General features: G+C 44.2%; 1 protein-coding gene and 1 non-coding gene across 9 annotated transcripts in view; one reads left to right on the top strand and one right to left on the bottom strand.

Moving 5' to 3' along the window:
• LOC126268084 (homeobox protein homothorax) overlaps positions 1-22,151 on the top strand; it is an 887,891-nt gene that overhangs the window by 87,650 nt on the left and 778,090 nt on the right. The gene's annotated exons all lie outside the window — the stretch shown is intronic.
• Trnaa-cgc (transfer RNA alanine (anticodon CGC)) lies at positions 19,661-19,733 on the bottom strand. Its single transcript has one exon. It is a non-coding gene; the product is annotated as a tRNA-Ala (tRNA).

Here is a 22,151-nt window from a genome sequence, read left to right as displayed (position 1 = left end):
GTGAACTTGCATTTGGAGACGAACATTGTTAAAATCCCCTGCCGGCCATCCACATTTACGTTTTCTGTAGGTACCTGAAATCTCATAAGGCGAATGCTGGGACGTTCCTCGGAAAGAGCATCTGTTTCTCCCTCGAAGGAAGTAAGTTCAGGTTTTAACGTCCCGTCGACAGACCGGTCATTAGAGACAGACCACAGACTCGAATTTCGAATGTATGGTGAAGGAAATCGCCGCGCATTTTTCAAAGGAAACATCCCAGCATTTTCGTGGAACAATTTAGCGCAATCACGTAAGATTTAAATCTGGAGAACCGGACGGGGATTTGAACTGTCGTGCTCCCGAATGCGAGTTCATTTTGATAACTGCTGCGCCATGTCACTCGGTTTCCGCTCTCGAGTTTATGCTGTGTATGTAAGGGCGTCGCTGTCGGTGCAAGAATACTGTGCAGTTAGTTGCATAATCCGTTGATCTCAGACGTACACGGTTTGGACAAAAGTTGGAAAAACCACAAACACAATACATCAACATCCTAATACGGTGTAGGGGACTTATTGGCCTTTTAAAACCGCTTCCAGTCGCCTCGGAATTGATAAATACAAATCCTGTACGGTTTTCAAGGGAATCATATAGCATTCTTCCTGCAAAATTGCGACAAGTTCAGGTAAAGACGATGGAGATGGAAAATAAACCACATACCAACAATAATATTGAAATCTTGTGATGTGATGGCCAGAGGAGATGTGATAATTCATCCTCGTGCTCGCAAAACCGCGAACAATGTTAACCGGAGCCATGTCGTCCTGGAACACTGGATCGCCATTTGGGAACAAATATTGTACCATGGGATGGACCTGATCTGCCAAAACAGACACACAATCCTTGGCAGTTATGCGATCTCACAGGATACATATGGGGAACATGGAATATCACGATCGGTTGCTCAAATCATCACCGAACCCCTGCCATGTTTCACCCTTGGGATATAAACGTGGTCAGACGTTCGAAACAGTTGAAACAAGACTCATTCGACCAAACGACAGTCTTGCGTTGTTCCATAGTCCATGTTTTGTGGTTTTGCAACAAGTTTCCCTGTTACAGGTGTTGGCATCGCTTGATGAGTGGTTTTGGAATTCCATCTCACTCCGTAGTTCCCGGATTATGGAATTCCGATTGTCTTGTTTTGGTGTTGACATTCAAATCTGCAGCGAGTTTTGCAGTTGTTGTCGTCTTATTTTTCGTCACAATCCTCTTCAAATGATGATCTGTGATGATCACTCAATGTACAGTTTCGTCTGCGTTGTGACTTAGGGAATGATGTTTTTCAACTTTCCCTGTGCGAAGTGTAAATCTTCGATACGATGCCTCTTGAAATACCTAACTCCTCGGCTCTCTTAGTGACGGAAACACCCACCATACGAGCCCCAACAGTTTGCCCACGTTCGAATTCACTGAGTTCCGACAAAATGTACTCACTGCTACACAGAACACAATCCTGACCGAGACCTCAAACATTCTGAGGACGCTGCACAGGTGTCGTTCGTGGTGAAATACCACAGCGCCATCTGCAGCTATACTGAAGCACGCATTTCTAGCGGTGGTTCCACATTCTTTCCAGTACCTGTTCAAATATTTTTGACATTTACAATGGTCTACACCGTTCACTATCGAATATTTAGGACTGTTTCATTTCGTGTTACATGCAACTCTTGTTTAATAATTCAGTTTGAACATCGTCAGTGCCAACTGATAATCTCGGAATATCACGTTAAGCTAGCAGTACGAATGTCGCTGCAACCAGTCACTTTTTTTAATATTAATTTACATTTTGACAGTTGTAAAGCGCATGCTGGATGCTGCAAAAGTGTCACTGTCAAAGTGTAAATTAATACAGTTTGTGTGAAAGTGTTCTGGACATCAAAATGGAGGCAGACAGATGGACACTAACCGAAAAAAGCCTCCTATACTGTCTCAGACCAGCACCCAGCATTATGCTACTACCAGTAATGATGTAACTTCCCGGATCCTCCCGAAACCACCTAAAGATGAACCTGAAAAGGTTCGAAAACCGGTTCATGGAATAAAGCATTATTATTTTTTTTTAAAAAAAAGTGACTGATTGCAGTTCTTATAACTTATTTACATTCAATATACACGTTCTAAAATATCCGTAATGGATAAGCATAACAAATGTCGCTGTTTTGTGTAAGATATACTGGTTTCTGATGTAGTGGCAGACAGTTTTATTACCAAGTTAACTGTAGGTGTTGTCATGTTCACAATGCGTTATAAATTTATATTTAAAAAGTTGTCCTGTGCCAACAGGATCGTTGGAAAATTTCGCTCTCGGTGTTTGCAAAAACTGGTGCGGTTTCTCATTGGGGCTACAGATGTTTCCTGAACAGAAGATGCAAAGCAAATCGCCTCGCATACAACTAGGTGCTGCCTAATTGTGCACTCGGTAATTTCCGGAGTTCCCGGTGCCCGGAGCCAATGCCCCTCGTTGCCCGCCGACGTTTTTTGGCCCACAAAGGCCTCTCTGCTATCTATAGGGCCGGAATAATTTCCAGGGCCCATGCAGGCACGCAAGCGTAACGCGCCCATTGGCACGGCGTCTATTTTCCCCGCGGGGCGCCCCGGCGCGGGCACAGTTGCTCTTTTCTGGCCGGCGCGCCGGGGGGCGCGGCTCAGCTGACGGCCCGACCTGGCAACGCCGACGGACTCGTGCTGTTTGCTTATTCTGGTTGCCCGATCGGTCGGGACACAAGGTGGAACCAAGATTTAGCGGGCAGGTACGGTGGACAAAGCGGCCGCAGCCGCTGTATACCTGCGCCTGCGCTCCCACTGCGCCCCCCGCCGTCACACGCAGCAGCCAACTGCCGGGTTCGCTTACGACACGCGCTCACTGATCCATCGCGACCCGCCCGGCTTCTGTACCAGACGCGAGAACCCGTATCCCTTGGCCATCTCCTCGTCTTCCCTTTCCCTCGGTGGCAACACTATTCTCTCCTCACTGTCGCAGCTCCAGTTTCAAACTCGTGTGCGAATTTTCGTTTGTGCAGCGTCAATCAACACCTTTATCCAATCCACTAGGAACATGAAACTAACCATCGGGATACTAGTGTATCCATAGCATATACAGGGTGTTTCAGAAGTGATGGTCAATATTCAGGGATATGACAGGACGATCATTCGAAACAAAGAAGTTAAGTAAACATGGTCCTAAAGCGCGTATCTTAAGAGCTATGCGCACTTCCCAACGTTGAAACAAAACTCTAGTAATAAACAAGTTCTCGTAACCTTTGAGGTATGTGTTTTAGTGCACATGTACACTGGACAATTTTCCTTGTTTTGCTCCATATTACCACTTTCCAAAATATGGAAAACAAAGAGCTTGCATTACAAGAAATTTGTTTCGTAGTATCGAAGATGAAGTATTGCTCATAGCTCTGAAGGTATGAGTTTTGATACTTTTTTTGTTTCCAATGGTCATTCCTGTGATATCGTTCAATATTGATCATCACTTCTGAAACACCCTGTATAGCTGCAAATCAACTATCGAACAGGACACGTTCATCTTAATTCGTGAGTGTATTTCACCTTTTGCTTGTATTCCGTTAGACTTCCTAGCTCAAACAGATTATTTGCAGTTAAAGTAAAATTTTATTTGATGAAGCGGAAGCAGACTGAAGCAAAGTGTGGCTGTTCATTTCAGAAGCATTCCGACGATCACCTCATCATCAGATGGTTTGCATTCTCTTTCACGTGTCGTAATATGCTAGTGGCAATCAGAATGTAGCAAAAAAAAGGGGGGGAGAACAAAAGCGCCCCCAGAATCGAATAACACCAACTTTCGCCAAGCAAGTTGAAAATAAAAACACACAATAATTCAGGCTATGTAGACGATATTTCACGTGAATATGCAGTTGATCCTATAAGCCATGCGGAGTATTGTGTTATTCGTACATGACTAAGCAAATCAGTCATTATCGAGACAGTATAAAATGTCGTCTGTCCTACATAAAAAAGTAATTTAAGGATGCGAAAAGAATTTAGAGCGCAAATGCGTAGCGATTCTCTTAAATTCGCCCTCTTTATCGTCGTCCATGTCTTCGTCTAAATCAGCACACGCTACGGAATGTAGAATAACTTAGGCGTCAGAACGTACTTATTTTATATTGTACAAAGGTGCTTTAAGATTTATTTATATTTCTACATGACACGTTAACTCATTGTAGACCTTTAGTTCATACAGATCCATATGCAGTACAATACAGTGAACCCTCCTTTATTTGGTGCCGTGCAGTTTTACTCAGGAAGACCTTACTTCAACAGTCGTGAAAACACAATCGTTCATTAACCTCTGTTGTATTTCTCATCATTCATTACCTCAGACGAAAGGCTCGACACTTCTTTGTTTTCTATTGTTTTTAGTCATACGTCAAATCACTTCTCAAAGTTATAAAACTTGATCACAGTTTTAGCAAGAAGAGCCCTGTTATCGAGTGTTTTGGGTTTAAACTACACTGATAATTTTATGCGATAATCGAGGTGTGGTACGCTTTTGACGTACGATAATACGGTAAATACATGCGCGAATATAGTTTTCCTCGCGTATTTAATTGCACCGCGAACGGATCTTACTGTTATTCATCTCTTCATCAACGGGGAAATGTGATTTTCTCGTCGTCATGCTTTGCTTCAGTCTGCTTCCTATTGATCAAATTTTACATTAACTACAAATATTCAGTATGAGGTAAGACGGAAATTTCTCATAAGTTGAACTGAGAAGGAGCGATCTGTAATTACTTCGAAGAAAATATATTAATCTAGATTGCATTAAATTCTATTTAGGTCTAACGACTGGTTTTAACAGTTACGACTGTCATCTTCTGATAGTTGCTACACGTCCTCTTCCGTTATACTGTATCGCACGTTCTATAGATACTCAAATATGCAGATAGTTACTTTCCTGTTAACGTCATTAAAGTAGTGAGAAAAGCCCGTATTACGAATCCGTTTGGTGTTTGTCCGCGAAATAACGAAAATTATGCGCGACTTGTTCAAGAAAAGGCAATGCCGAACTTTATGAAGCGAGGTAGAAAACCCTTCCGGGACTCGGTGTCTGCTGACTGCGGGAAGGCGTCTCAATGAGCGTAATTTTCTGCGCTGGGCCCGCTTAACAATTGAAGGTACTGTTCGCGCTATCCCTGACGTGAAATGCCAACCTCCGGCCGACCAGTGCCAATGCTTTAATGTCTTCGCCGATCAATGTGTGCACGCGCCTATTAAGAGGTAACACGCTAGCACCATCATCCAAAGGTCAGCGCTGCTGTTGAAGAACTATTTATGCCGGGAGGCTTAAAACTCTCCTCATAAGTATTACACTATTGGTCAGAAATGTTATCAACTACATGCTATATACAATACAACGTTCTACTGTCAGGTGCGTATATAGTCTTGTGAAATTTCTTGTCTTCCTGACTTTGGACTCCCAGTATCCAAAGTGCAGGAAGATGGATACCCCACACGTAGTTTCAGCAACAAGAGTTACCTCAATGAGGGGAGCCACTGTCTGTGTTCCCATCGCTATTTAATCAGCAATTTCTCGCGATTTGAATGAATGTAATGCGTAAAACTTATGTTTTATATGCAGTGCCGTTACAGTAACGGGGTAGTTGCTATCGAAATCAAGTTACTTACTTATGTCAAGTACTGCTGTTCATAACAGTCCATCATCACGACAATGTGTCGAGTACGGACTCAGCAGCTTATTTGTTTCGTATTTATCCTCTCCCCAGATCAAGCCTGAAGATAGGTACGATACGATTCGCTTGTGATGCTCCCTTCCTCCTGCTCTCTAATTTGCGTGCGACGTAGTATTCTGTTTAAATTTAATGATAACAATTGTATTTTAATCTGCTGCCTTAGTTCAAATTCTACTCCATGTCACGTGTTATCTATTGGTATTGTATTACTCTTATCAGGAAACTATTCATTCATGATGTACGAAATGCAACAAACTCAGACTCAAGTGCGTCAGATGGTTACGGAGCATTTCTAACGCGGGGCAGATTATTCTTACGTGCCGTCAAGCACATCACACACAACTACAAAAGTGGTATTTGCCTATCTTGTACTCTCACCCAGGAGAAAGACAGCGTCCGTCATTGGTTTTGATTTATCAGTTCCTTTAGATATTTATGGACCACTGTTTTCCGACGCGAGGTTAATTGTGATCGACACATTCAATTTGCAGTAAGTATTTCGCACTGAGGTCCGTGTCGTGCCATCCGTCTGTCTATATGTGACTGGCGCATGTATAAATATTTGAACTTATTTTCTTTCCTACAACTTTCATTTTCTATTCAGCATGTCCCTCTGCGTGCTGGAAACATTGGCGTTTTCCTCCTCCCTGAATTCAAACGGATCATGGTAAAAGGTTACATCATCATCAAAAGTTTATCCTGTCACGCATCAGTACCCTCTGTTCCGTATCACAAGGAACCACGAGTAACGTATATGCATAAATGATTTTCATGAAGCATTGGACAAGGTTTGCGATATAGAGTGTGGTGGTGTGCGTAAAACACTGAAATTTTCTTCAGCAGTGGCACATTTTTCGTCACTGGATTGTGGCACTGTCAATCCCATAAACCATCTAGGCCATTGAAACTATTTGTCGATCAAGACGTAAAGTCTTGTAATACATTCGATTACTTGCATGAATATTTATGTCACATCACAAGCACTTAAAACTTGAAGTCCCTAAACGTTGCATGACAAACTGATTGAAACTTGCTAACAGTTTGGGCCTTTCAATGCGTACTAAGTGAGATACCTTTGTCTAAATTAAAGTAGCACGTTGTAACAACGTCATCAGAAGGAGGAAAGGACAGATGATATTGTCATTGTAAGGGCTTCACCTGTTGAACTCACTGAACCATCATTAGAAAGGACTTAACACGAAGCGTTCCTTATTCCTCTTTAGTGTGTATCAAGGTGACAAGTTTACCAAGGACACAGGAGGAGGAGTTGAAACATCAGCACGCTATACCATTATCAGAGATTCCTACGACGTTGTTCCAACACAGTCGTATCTAACTCTGTTTCAGTAATCAGTTGTTTCGACTGTCGAGGTCGATTTTTATATCTTGTAGTTACTTCAAGCAGTTGACGGGGGGAATGGGGTAAGATATTCTCTCTCTCTGGCTTTCGATTAAGTTATAGTGTATTATCTGAGAAATAAGAGTGAATAGTGAGTGAAAGTACGTTGCTACAGAAAAACCTCTATTACCCGAACCATTTATTGCACTCAGAAAGGCGTTTGCTCATTTTCGCTTCGTGCCGCTCACTTCACTACATACATGAAAAGGCAAATCATGGTGCCAACCGTTCTACAGTGCTTCACGCTCGACCAAGCACGTAACGAATGGAAGTCATTTGTTCCTTGTGTTCAGATATGGACTCTGTCTTCTCCACCATCTCTTCTCTCTTTCTTCTGCGATCAGTTGGAATTACAACAGCATGAGTTTCATTTTAGCAATTAAATGCAAACTAACATTCCTAACCGTACAGGCCAAATACTCGGGATGAATTGTCGTTCAGGATTCAAATTCTCAAATTCAGTGAAATACGTGACAGCTGACCAACTACAAAAATTGATGTGTTCACAGAACTTCTGCAGTACGTTCGCTTCATTTGTGCAATGATTTGGATTGTTTGTGATCACACTTATAATTCTATTCATGTGGGCATTTCTGATTTGCAGTGGTACATTTTTAAGATAAAGAATTCTATAAAATGTCTTAGGAGTCAGATTACCTGAACTGAGAGTGAATAGTTTGATGTCGATGCTGGTAGCTTTATAGATATACATTATTAATACTTACTTACATATTGACTTGAAAGACAAGAAACGCGTGTGGCGAAGGGGAGAATTTTAGGCGTCAATTAGTCCTTTTAAGTAGTTGAATATGTGAGCTGTAATCAATTAACTTCGATTAGACTTCTCTAAAACATATTAGATGTGTGAATAAATAATTTCAACGAGGAAATGAACTACATCGCTGAAACTGTAAAAGATCGTTTTTTGTGTGTCCAGAGTCACTTTTTCTACACTTTTACGAAACAAAGTTTGACACATATTTGGCAAATAAGACAAATGAATTTCTGCAAGGACAAATTCTCCCAAACAAGTATTCATTGTTAAACGTGTAGAACCAGTAACAACCGTATATCCTTTCTCCAGTAGTTCTTCAAATAAATTCAAGTAGAAGGAAAAAAGTTTATGATTAATAAATTAAGATGAATGTGGTGTCCCGCTGAACAATGCACCATTAACTGTGAGCGCAGAACATACGTAATTTTTTTAACAACTTGGTCACCATCTTCTAGCGGGTATAACGTTCCGTTGCTGATAAAAGAACAAAACGAACCCAGTTTGAAAGTAGTTTGAAAGTTGATTTTAATAAGATTAAAACAGTATATAATCAACGTATCGAAAAGAAAATAGTGCAAAATGACAATGAAGTTATAAAACCAATAGATGAGTTTTAATTTGTACGACAGCAGAAGTCAACGTCTGGTAGGACTGCAAAAGAAACAAACCTGAATAAAGTAGCCTGGATCGCTTTTGGTAACCTATATACATATATGTGGTGTCTGTTCTTTCGGAACAGGCACAATTTTGATCCAGTAGCCTCTATAAATTATGACACAAAGGAGCTACAGACATCGGATGCGAGTATGCATTGATTTAAGACCCGGGTTCGAATCCTGGTCGGCACAAATTTTCAACTTTTCCCACTGATGTAAATCAATGCCCACTCGCAGCCAACGTATGTAATTCCTTTGTGTCTTGATCTAAATAGAGTTTTCAGAATGAAGCGTGCGTTATATGTGAATTGGAAGGTTTACAATCATTGTATGTCGTCAGTTTCATGCCAGTGGGACACGGACTTTCAGTGTAAAAGCCGCTCTGAACACTGAGTTCCTCAGAGAGCCACTGAAAGAGCACTGTAGATAATCAATAGGACACACAGAAAAATTAGAAGCGATCTAAGGAACAGACTGCAGTGGAAGACGTAATTATGATTTTCAAAAATGGTTCAAATGGCTCTGAGCACTATGGGACTTAACATCTGAGGTCATCAGTCCTCTAGAACTTAGAACTACTTAAACCTAACTAACCTAAGGACATCACACACATCCATGCCCGAGGCAGGATTCAAACCTCTGACTGTAGTGGTCGCGCAGTTCCAGAATGAAGCGCCTAGAACCGCTCGGCCACACCGATCGGCAATTATGATTTTAATGGCATAAAATGGTGGTTAATGTGATACTTAGCGGTAATTTAAAAAAAAAAAACTTTGCATATGATCCTATACGTGTTCCTCTTTCATCGATTGAGGTACGGAATAGTAAGAAGCGCTCCAGAGCAACATGGATGCATGTAGGTGACGTCTCTAATCCATGGAGAACGCTGAAGGAAGCTTTTAATCTTCAGTCGATGGCAGATGGCTAATAAAGGTAATGGAAAATATGTACGAATCATTTCTAATTTCCACAAATTTTTATATTCCATATCTAAAAACTTTAACTGTTTTAGTTTCATGGTTACAAACAAAAATTGAAGCCACCAAGGAGGATAAACATTGCACAAACGATATTTGAGAAAGGGTTTGTATTAATGAAGACAAATGAAGCTAATCTTCTGGTGAGTCGCTATGTCTTCCATGCTTGTCGGGGAATTAAAAGATCCAGGCGGCGTCCTTGATGTGTTCGGCTGCGTCTGTAAAGGGAGCGGAACAGATTGTATGACTAGCTTCTTAACCGGAGGACTCAGGTGGCTTAAAACGCCGCCTGTCACTTTTACGGTGACATTTGTCGGCAGAAGGTTATGCGTCAAGGCTAACCCTTTGGGCCCGCCGGTAGTTTTCATAGCGCGACGGTGAACCGATTACTGCCTGGACGTGCACCTCCGCTCCCGCGGTGGACGGGTGCCCCTTTGAGGCGGTGAGGGTCCCTAAGCCGCGGCTCGTCGCATTCTTGTGACGGTAATCCCACGGCAGCGGCCAAGGGCCACTCCCCTGGCACTCGCGGACCACCCACGGTGTCGCCCTCGTAGCCTGCTTGCCCGTCGCGGGCGCACCACACACACACACACACACACACACACACACACACACACAATCACTTCTGCCGATAGGGTGTCCCGTTCCGTACCGCTGAGAGCAAGACTAACTCCATTTACATAAAGTCCCCCTGCTTCACGGATCCGTTGCGAAAGTTGGTACTACGCTCGTGTGAAATCAGTTGCGTTTGTCGTGTGTGGGCGAGGAGCTGCGCCAAGAGATGCGAAACGGTGTGCGAGGCGGAGACGGCCAGCTGAGTGGCAACGTGCGGTGAAACTGGCCTCTCGCAGGAGCATAAAAGCTGCTGTTTGCTCAACGAAAATTAGTCTGGGCAATACTTTATTTTCGCTTTTATGTTCGGCCTGATGACCATAAAGACACCGTTTCTGTCATAGATGTTTTGACGCGATGATGTTCACGGACTGCCAGCATTAGTAGGACTGCGATATGTCGGGACTTCAATGACTCACTGTAATTCGTAGTTTGCGCTGTCTACTTTGAAATAGACATACTCGAATTCAGTGCATGTTTCTCACTTTACGAATGATCGTAGTAGATCCAGATGCTGTCTCTAACACATGTAGTCACTTTATAAAATACTTCTCAAATTAACACCGTTAACAAATAAAAGTTACAAATGTTTCGTTTTTCCTCCTCGCAAAAGCGGCATTTTACACACACAAGCCGGCCGTTGTGGCCGAGCGGTCCTAGGCGCTTCAGTCTGGATGCGAGCGACCGCTACGGTCGCAGTTTCGAAACCTGCCTCGGGTATGGATGTGTGTGATGTCCTTAGGTTAGTTAGGTTCAAAATGTGTTCAAATGTGTGTGAAGTCTTGTGGGGCTTAAGTGCTAAGGTCATCAGTCCCTAAGCTTACACACTACTTAATCTAAATTATCCTAAGGACAAACACACACACGCATGCCCGAGGGAGGACTCGAACCTCCGCCGAGAACAGCCACACAGTTCATGAGTGCAGTGCCCATGACCGCTCGGCTAATCCCGCGCGGCGTTAGTTAGGTTTAAGTAGTTGACCTCAGACGTTAAGTCCCATAGTGCTCAGAGCCATTTGAACCGTTTTTGTAGCTATACAAATCCGATGTAACCATTAACCTTATTTTTTGAAATATGCAGCAGAATTTTTAAGATGCCAGCCTTCTCCATTTATAAGTATAGTCAAATGGGGATATTCCACTTAATATCCCATTCATGCATACACATGTATTTACGTTTATACCGCACCAAAGACAAGAAAAACTTGCAGAAACTAGACGCGGAGGTTCTCAGCATCCAACTGAGCCCCTGTTGTGAGCCAACCAGTGAATCATTCACAGCATTACCTTGTCAACCCGAAAGCCATCTCCGTGACCAGGTTGTTGGTGATTCAAGATTAATCGGTGATCGTTCAGAATCTTTGTGAAGACAATACAAATACGGTGGAAATTTCGTGTTGTGTTAGATTTTCAAACGTAGATGTCCTGATATCAGTATCTCAGCATCAGAGCAGTGTATGATTGAAAATGGAGTATGCGTTGCTTTATGGCATGATCCTTCTCTTCTAATCCATTGTGTAAAAAAGAAAACCAACTGCCTAACATTCATTTGAGGTTACAAGTTACAGCGGAGTGTACACTGCTTTGAAACTTTGCGTCGGACCGAAACTTTAACCGGGTTCGAGTTCCGGTGCGTCACACAGTTTTCATCTGCCATGAAGATTCATTACGAAAGACTACCACAGATACCTTTTTTTTCTCGAGCAATTTGCGAAGTATGGTTTTTCAAATACCCACATATGTGATCGCGTCTTGTCCTTTGCGATCAGTAACCGAGAAAGTGGACGAGGAACTACGTGCCTGTGAACCTGATCAAAATTAGAAAGATGAACGGTGGAGAACTTTCAGTAATTAAACTGTGTGGCGTCCGTCATCTATCGAGCTGGCTCCGTTTAGTTGCTCTCTGACTTTCAGTGTGATCCGAAGTTAGCGCATAGAGCTGGTACGTGCTACCAAGACTTCACAATCAATATCAAACAGAAAAAGTGGTATTGGTCAATCACAGGAATCGTATAGTTTTCAAATAAGCTATACTTACTACTTTCTTAAAAATATTTTATTTACGACTATAGATATTTTGTTGGGACGTTCATTGTTTCATTTACGTTTTGGAAATCACATTGCTCAGAACATGACTATTTACGGTTATGCATGATTTTAGCCGATCTTGAAAACTCAGAGTAGCATCAGTTTGATATAAGGCGTGGAATACGAACGATTTCTTCCTCGATCATCATCATCTGATCTTCAAGGCAATGTGACTAGTTCACATACACACGGGACTTGACATACACACAAAAAGAAGTCAAGTAAGCTTAGGTCTGGAAAGGGCAGATGTCAGTGAAGGTTGTATATCTGGAGGTAACGAGGCCTCCAAACTGATTCTGCAAGACAGCCATTGAATTACGAACTGTGCACGCTGTTGTAGCATCTTGTCACTGCTTACGAAAAATTGCCAGAGAGCTAAAGTGAAAATGCTTCACGCTCGGCGCCGGCACTGGACTCGCATTCGGGGGGGACGAAGGTTCAAACTCGCGTACGTCCATCCAGATTTAGGTCTCCCGTGATTTCACTAAATCGATTCAGGAGAATGCTGGGATGGTTCTTTTGGGTGGGCGCGGCCGATTACCTTCCCTTTCCTTGACACAGAGTTTTTGCTCCGTCTCTAATGCCTTTCATTCCGTTTCATGTTCGACGATATAGCACCAGCCAAACTTCCAACTTTAATGTGCAGTTCAGTCACCTGAAGCCAATCGCTCTCTCGCTCGTGGCACCGTATGCAAAACCGTGCGGTTTCTTAGACGAAGCTTGTAGTTAGAATTCGTGGAAAAAATTGGATTGGTTGTCTCTTATCCAAAAGTGTGAAAAATGCTAGAAATAAACACATGTTAGAGATTTCTGCAGGCGCAGGCTTATCGGTATGTGGAAAAGAACCTAGATACAAGCCTTTGCTAACAATAAATGTTTATTCTCAACCTCTCTGACGGTTTGTTTACCTCGACAAACTATGTAGTTCAGTCTACTCGCTCTAAAAGTCTCACAAAAACATACAACACACAATTCGTTTGCATGGCAAAGAGTATTCCTGGTTTCCTTAATCAAGTCGCTCTGCAATCGACGTGATTTTGCTCTGGGTGTCACCACGCTTTCGACCTCCTTTCACTCGCCAAGTTAACACGCGACTACCAGAAAGCGAAAGCAACAAAGAAGAGGAAGCTCGGTTGGCATTATTCTGGCCGAGGTCTGTGGCCCGCCGGTGTTTCCGCAGCTTTCCTGACCATTCTCAAAGGCGAAAAGAGCGACGGAGCGAAAAGAGAAAACGCCGTGTACTACTACAAATAATTTAGTATCCACGATTAGGGGGCCGTTTTGTCGGTAATTTATTTCCGCCGACCGGCTATTCATAAAACGAAACGCAGGTGCTTAAACCTGTATTTTAAGAGGCGCGGCGCTGCTAGCAGAATCGCGTCGCCCTACCGACGCTTTCAGCACCTGCTGCCATGCCTCCCTCCCTCCCGCAATGCGTGCGTGGGCGGACACCTCTGGCGCAGCGTGCGTTACGCACTGCGGCCTACATTGCCGGCTGCTTACGGAGATGCTGGTGTGGCACATCCGTGTCTGCAATCAAAACTTCTAGTTAATGACCGAATGATCTTCCTACTATGTTGCGCTTTTTGTTGTTGTCACAGAAGCAAGACGGTAATAAATCGCTCTTTAGAAACCTGTATGCCTTCGTGCGAAACTGAATTCCGCTTCTTCCTGTAAATACGAAATTTATGGGTCTTTGTACAATCAAAAGAAATAGGCCATACGAGTGCTTAAACACACAGTTACTTCGACGTTTTCGCTAATATTTCTCATCCGTTCATTGTAGTTAATCCCAGTTGGATATGATTATCAACGAAATGTTGCCAAACTTCATAAAAGAAGCGAAGCGCGAATGTCAAACAAGCTGCTTATCATTTAGGGACATATCGACATGAACAAGAATTTATGTTCGATTGTGTCAACATCTACTAGAATCTCTTCTCATAGAATAAAGGAATATTTGACACAGTTCGCAGCTTGTCGAAACTCTTAAATCTTTCCCAAGAAATTTACAGGGGTTGGCTTAAACAAGCCATCGTCATTTCTTTTTTACTATCCTTTCTCCACTGCGAGTCCCAAATGACCTCGATATCGATAAGATGCTGATCTCGAACCTTTCTTTTACAAAACGTGGTGTAGTCAATGGTTCTTTGCTTATCTCCTCGTTTTCGTTTTAAATAGCTAGCACGTCTTTGTTATGTTTCCAACGCAGGATTGCTTTTTCTGAACGTGACGTACCGTGACATCTCTTTATTGTGTTTCTCTTACCGTCATGTCATCTGCTTATCTTCCCGCGGTTTTTTATTATTTATTTAAACAAGAGAGAGAAAGAGCTCTTGTGGTGGCAGAGCAAGATTCGCCGTTACAGAGTTTGGCAGAGGAACGTTTGAGTGGCCCTCGGCGAGACTGCGGCGGAATAGCCGGCACACATGGCGCGGCCTCTTTGGAAGGGCCCGGCATGCGTCCCTGGGGAAGCAGACCGCAGGGGCGGCGGTGAGCGCGTCTCACGCACCGCTGTGCACACCGCGCACTGCACGCTGCACGCACACAAAGCGACTGCGTCTCCCGGGGCGGCCACCAGGGGTCGCGATGTTCTCTTGCCTGCCGGGTCCACGCCCAGACCACCAGCACTGTACACCTACCGCCGACCGCGGCAGTCAGTTTCCGGTCTGCCCTGCAAAAAGGAAGTCATATTACTTGTTTCCGAAGCGGCTACTAATCGGGACCGGGTCGTGGGTACTATAATGCTTAGATCTTGACGTCTGCGCGACGTTGAAATAAGTATTTACATCTACATGCGTACTCCGTAGGCCGCTGTATGCTGCGTGACGGAGGGTACGTTGAACCGTTACTGGTCATTTCCGTTCCTGTTCCACACCCAAATAGCGCAAGGGAAACACGACTCTCTATATGCCTCCGTAAGAGCCCTAATTTTTCGTATCCTTACGCGAAGTGTATGTTGGCGGTGGAAGGATCGTTCTGCAGTCAGCTTCAGACATGGTTTTCAAAATTTTGTCAGTAGCGTTCCTCGAAAAGAACGTCGCCCTCCCTCCAGGGATTTCCTTTAGAGTCCCCGAAGCATCGCCGTAATTCTAGCTAGTCGACAGAGCTTGACGCTAACAAATCTAGCAGCCCGCCTCTGAATTGCTGTCTCTTTGAGCCGACTTACGTGGTGGTGATCCCAAACACTCTAGCAGAACTCAAAAATGGGTCGCACTAGTGTTCTATATGCGGCCTCCTTTACCGAAGAACCACACTTTCCTAAGATCTCCCAATAAACCCAAGTCGACCATAAGAGCACTACTCTTTTGGGGCAGGCATCTCGTAACCTTTCCCCAGACAGAACAGTTTAAAAATACTGGTACTTTCATGGATTACCATAATTATTTTGAAGGTTAACAAAATTAAAAAGAAAGAAGCCTTTGTAATTCAGCGATTACTTCAATTTTAAATCATAATTAATAACACAGAAATCATTACAGATTAGAAAAAAAGAACATTATTATCGTCAAACCGTCGGAGAAACCACCATTTATTAACCGCTTTTCGCGGAGCGTTTACTCATTCGGGAAAGCCATTCAGCGGGCGACTAACACTCCGCGTTTTTAATGACGTTAAGGGGACATTAATTCTAAACTTCCGACCTGAATCTTTGTCTGTGGCATATGTATCAAGACACTGTATTCATAGAATGAATTTATCTATGCAGTTCAGGATGTACTAGGGTGTCGCACACTTTGCGAAGTGAAGACGTCGTAATGTCACGATGTTGCAAATACTTCAGCGTATTTTATCGTCGAAAGAATACAAAGAAATAAAGCCAAGCAAGCTGTGCGTCATTCTCTAAACTTACGCCAGCTGTCAGCAGGAAAAAGATGACTTAGAATAGTTCACTAAGCCCAATAGTAAGACTAGTAGCAGAGCCGTTCGCGACCAGCAGCGCAGGAGGAAAACTTTGCTATCGCGTCGCGGTAAAAAGGCGAACTGCAGTAGTTGGCCGAGCCGGGCCGAGACAAGGCTAGGCGGAAAGCACCCGGCCGCAGCGGCGCCACGCGAGACGTGTTTAACGACAAACAGTGCTTAATTGGGAGGTTAAAGAGGTTGCGGGGGAATTCGCAAACAGTTATCCCTGATTAGACTCGTGTTAGCTTGTGGACAGACCTTTTGAACGTGTCAAGAGATAAACACGGCTCGTTTCGCTTGTTGCGGCGCAGTACAAATTGGGCACACTGGGGCCTCGGGGCGTCGAGTGCAATCTGGGCCTCGCCGCTGGAGCACCTGAGTGCTGACACAGCTGCTCCTAGCGGTGACGAGTCCTGTGTCTCTCCCGACTGACAACGCGGCACCCAGTGATTTATCCAGCCTTGCTTTTTTCAAACGAGAGTGTGAATCCAGCTGACTGTAAGTTGTGGTCGTGTTGAAACATGGACTTCGTCTGGCATGCGAGTTCGGGATAACGTACTACCTTTAGAAACTCAGCACGTAGTCAGACGTATTACAAAGGGGCAGACATGTGGTTTTTGCATCTGAACTGTGCTGACATTCACCATAAGTAACTTGGGTGGAACCGCGAGACCGCTACGATCGCAGGTTCGAATTCTGCCTCGGGCATGGATGTGTGACATGTACTTAGGTTAGTTAGGTTTAAGTAGTTCTAAGTTCTAGGGCACTGATGACCTCAGAAGTTGAGTCCCATAGTGCTCAGAGCCATTAAATTGGGTGGCCAACTCTGGGTGACCAAATGGTGATCTTAACTCCGCGCATATCGAGTACGAGTGTTGTCTCTTAACCAGTACACCACCTTCTTCAATTATTTGCCGAGAAATTGCGAAAGTGTGCAAAACTTATTAAAACAATGAGGTCTGCTCTGATGGACGTCTGTATCCCGTTTTTTGGGGCCGTCTCGAGTCTTTAACATACATATGTGGGGAAATGAACTCGTCAGTCTTTGAATACAATTTTCAGTTTTGTGAATTGTGCCTGTGCGTAAAAGAACGAGGTACTACTCGAACTACGTAGCAGCTGCTTCCCTCTGAAGTGCCTTCAGTGAAGCTACGACTCATACTAAAGTAGAGTTGAACATGCCGTCATGTACGACGTAATTAGAGACGGAGCGTAAGCTCAGGACGAGAAGAGGTTTTATTTTTTATTTTGTTTGTTCTCCACATTAAGGAGATCCTAAGAGTCGCTGTTCTATACAGTCGTGTACCAAACAAGCTGACTGTGGTGCAGTTGGGTTCACAATTCGTAATATTTGAGAAGGGCTGACCAGTTTCGACATAAGCCTTACAACCAAGGGAAACCTCCCAAAATCCTTAGTCGAAACCGGGGTTCGAACCGTATCACTTATCTCTAGAGCATCATCTTTCTTTGCGGACGTTGTCCCAGCCAAAAATTGAAGTGTTTTTCGTGGAGGGATGGGGCCTTTTCACCCTCAAAGGAACCATCTGGACACTACGAGTAAGAGTCCCATTCAGCAAAGCGTTTGGGCCGAGAGGGACTCAGTCTACTCGAACTTTTAAATGTGATGAACGGGCTGTCAAAGAACATTGTTCATAGTACAAAAGAGGGACACTGTAGTGATCTGAAATGACAGAATACGATAATCCGAACACTGATTTACGGGAAGCAATCTGTTCGATGTAATGTTTACCATCTCCATCCGAATACGATACCTGGCTGTGGCATTACAGCAGTGTACAATCACAGTCAAGAACAACAAGTAACGTGGTGCGCTGAAAATACATAGTGAACATTGTACAGCATAACGGAAGAACCTTTATTTTTTAAGTTTCGAAAAAATTCCACTGACTTTGTTTGCTTAGATAGTATTCGCCCTCAAGCGCTGGTATATAAGTGGATAGAACACTCGCACTTCTGCGTTTATTGCAGCGCCGTTTTCATTTACCAGGTAAATATGTCGAAATCCCGTCCGGTAAGTCTCCCCTTATCCAGGGTTCTCGCGCACTTTTCCGAACTCTCCCCATATTCTAAAACTCACTAATCAGTTTCTCTTATCCCTCTTCCCTCCGCTTTAACCATTCTGCCAGAAGGAGGAGCCAGTGGCTCCTAAAGCCTACACATTTCTTTAGAGTTGTTATATGTTCTCTCCAGTTGCCGCATAGTGAGTAGATTCTCTATCTATCCAATTACATTATATTTTCAAAATACGCTGTGACACGCGCTACAAACGATTGTCGTTTAAGAGGATTTGCTGAGAATGCAGCGCTTGATGTGTCGTGTTGTTGCTGCTTAGTGTCAGGATATTGCCTTCTCGGGAATAATAAAAAGAACCAAAGCCGAAAGAGCTCTCGTCAAGTGTTTACAATTACGCCTTTTACCACTGACATTCGCGACACGCGTGGCGACGGGGGCAGTTCAAGGTACGCTTATGGTAATGCGGAAGCGGGAGGGAAATATGACGACGTGCGGCTCTACGGCGACTACACGCGGCGGAGATGATTGGCTTGCGTTAGAGCGGCACGCGCGGACACGCGGCCGCACTCCGCTCGCAACAGCGCCGCGAGCAAAAAGAGCTGAAGCCGAGAGCGAAGCGGCGGCAGCGGCCTCCGAGGACGCAGCGGCTGGCATCTCCGCCCCGGGGCCCGCTCTCTCATTTCGCAGAGCGTGTAGCGGGCGCTGCGACAAGTCCGCGGCCCACGCCCCGGTCGCAAATAACCGCGCCGCCACTCTGTACTGCGCCAGCCGACAACGCACGAGCAATTATCCTCCTTGACACGCTTCGTCTGCCGCTCGCCAGCGTATCTGGCCGGTATTTACCAGAATGGGCTCGTCGACTTGTCTCGCTTCATAAAAATTCTTCTTTTGCCTTTACCCTGCAACCACCTTGGATCGGCATGATTACTATAGATTTTGTATGCTTAACTCACGGCGTGAGCTGCTACCCATACTGTCGGCCACCCGCCTCCACCAGCCTCTCGGGAGGGAATGAGTATACCCCAAGTGTCTGTCACTGGTGTTATCCGTGGGAAAGAGTTCGAGCGGTTTCTAAATGTTTGCCAGTCGCGAGACTGGACCTGAGTGCCAGCCCGGTATTCACCACGTCTCGGATTTGGTAAACTGCCTAAAACCCACATGCATGCATTCTTAACATTTGGCAAGAATCCGAAGGTTCTTTTGCCAGATTCATTCTTGCCAAATGTTAAAGAAAGGTTAGGCATGAGGTATTTCGAACCAACCCGGGGTCTAATACATTTTCTCACTGGTCATGGGCCCTACCCGACATATGTATGTCGGTTTGGGAAAAGGGTGGAGGTTGGTGGAGGTTAGTGTTTAACGTCCCGTCGACAACGAGGTCATTAGAGACGGAGCGCAAGCGGATTGGGAACGAAATCGGCCGTGCCCTTTCAAAGGAACCGTCCCGGCATTTGCCGGAGACGGGATTGAACCGTCGTCCTCCCGAATGCGAGTCGAGTGTGCTAACCACTGCGCCACCTGGCTCGATTTGGGAAAAGGGCTACACCTGAGTGTGACTGTGGCGCTTTGCAGGGTACTCCCTTCCATGTGGTTTACGAGTGCCCCTTTTCGATGATGTAGCAGCTACATTAAGACAACAACTTCCAAATAACAACACATACGACTTGTTAAGGCACGAAGAGACTTCCGAAACTCTGAACAACTTGGTAAACGAGATATCACGAAAAGTTCTGACTGCATACCTGAGGGACTTTCGCGACTAGAACCAACCACAGAAGGTTTCCTAGTACCCTAATCCTCTACCGCCTATCCGCTGACACGCCTACTTTTTGTTGCAATCCGCCACATGCAGGGCTAGGGGGACTGGGGTACACCTAATCTCGACCAAGAGAGCAGCGGATTTGACGTAGTTTGGTTAGTAGATAGTAGCATTAGAGGTAAATACTAAGTTAGGAATCTGCAGCGACAAGCAATTTTGGCCTGCCCAGTGTCAGGGGCACGCTCATCAGGATTAGTTCGATGAGCAAGGTCTTGAAGTAGGTTTATACCTAGGCTGACACACCTGTAACGCTGCAGGCAGTTAGGAATTAACAAGCAGGTCGGAAAACTAACAACTAGATAGTGGTGTATAGATTAACACTCGTAATCTGCCTATTAACATGAACTGTGTCATACTGTCTGTAGCTCACAAATTAATTGCAACATTGTCAAAACTGTAATAGCTGCTGATAACAAACAATATTGTATTAACTTCAGGACCCACTAATCACGTAGGTGGTGGGTTAATTTTATTATTGTTCTTATTAAAATAAATATTAAAAAAAACTTAATGCAGGGTGACCGTCACTCCGTCCTTTGTCGTTACGCTGGGCGGATTCGATTCGATCCGAGACCGGCGCACTTCCCTGTAGCAAAAGCGGCATTTTACACACGCAAGCCGGCCGTTGTGGCCGAGCGGTTCTAGGCGCTAAAATCTGGAACCTCGCGACCGCTAAGGTCGCAGGTTCGAATCCTGCTCGGGCATGGATGTGTGTGATGTACTTCGGTTAGTTAGTTTTAAGTAGTTCCACGTTCTGGGGGACTGATGACCTCAGATGTTAAGTCCCACTGTGCTCAGGGCCATTTGAGCCATTACACACGCAAGCCTATCCAGGCGCGTCATCAACGCGAACGGAGGTGGAAGCGTTATGGTCGGGGGAATGTTTTCTTGGCATTCTGGAGGACAAAAGGGATCAACACAACTATGCACGTATCCTTGCAGACAATGTCCATCCCTCCATGCAGTTCGTTTTTCCTCAGCACGATTGCATACACCAGCAGGACAAAGCAATGTGTCATTGCCCGCAGTATACGTGCATGATTTGAAGAGATGCAGGATGAGGTTTTCGTATGTCACTTGATCTGACGATTTCTTGTTTCAGTCCTTAATTCTCCGTGTCTGTTACTCTCGGTAATAAACAAGATGGGAGCCGCATTATATGTAACACATTGTAAAATTAGATCACTAATCACAAAACAGTAAATGGAAGGATACAGCTTAAAGAAAAAGTCTTCGTTTTCTTGTACTTCGTGTTAATCCCATCTAGCATTGTGTCCGCTGTACTCAGGATTTGATACCTTTATTTAACTTTGTGGCCAGATGATCTTCCTGTAGCTGTAGCTATCAGTTTATTAAGGGAGGGAAGCATGTCAATTGTGCACACTTTGTTCTGTGTGTGTGGCCGCATTTGATTGCTTTTGTAAGACTGTCATATTTTCTAAGGCGGATATTGGGCACCGGACAGCATTTACCTGAACGAGCGTGGAAAACCACTTAAAAACCCACACTCAGGCAAGCCAGTACACTAGCCATGGTCGTTAATCCAAGACGCGAATTCGATATTGATGTGGCTGATCTTCCACTCCCGTAAGATAGTGTGCTGCGCATTACACTGCACGAGCAGGTTAAATGAGAAACATCTTCAGTTGCGTAAAACTATAAAATACCGACCGTTGTTGTGGGCATCTAGAATTATGATAGGACGGTTAAATAAAAATATAAAAATTAACAAATTTACAGTAGCAAATACTAATCTGGACAGATTAAATGTAGTTGGATTTTTCTGTCTTTTACTTTTTAGTGACTATTCGTCTTATAGACTTGATCGAGATTTCACTCCATTTCCGCTGCAAAACTGCTGTCTGGAACGACGTAGATCGCTTCGCCGAACACTCTGCTGTCTCTGTAAAAGCTGGTCAGCATTAAAGAAGCAATAAAATGTCTGCGGCGAATTATACGCAACTTGTAGGTGAACTTCTCCCGAAAACATCTTTGTGTCTGCTAAAACAGAATATTATTTCTAATTCAAATGGCCATGCACGTTACGGTTTGTGAAAGCAACATTTTACTTCTGATCGTCCATAATGAAGCAACTCACTATTTTAAATCCGAACTGCTCCTAA

This window comes from Schistocerca gregaria, chromosome 4 (assembly GCF_023897955.1).
Source record: "Schistocerca gregaria isolate iqSchGreg1 chromosome 4, iqSchGreg1.2, whole genome shotgun sequence".
NCBI lineage: Eukaryota > Metazoa > Arthropoda > Insecta > Orthoptera > Acrididae > Schistocerca > Schistocerca gregaria.
Note: the sequence above shows the minus strand (reverse complement) of the source record. Positions and strands in the feature narration are given on the sequence as shown.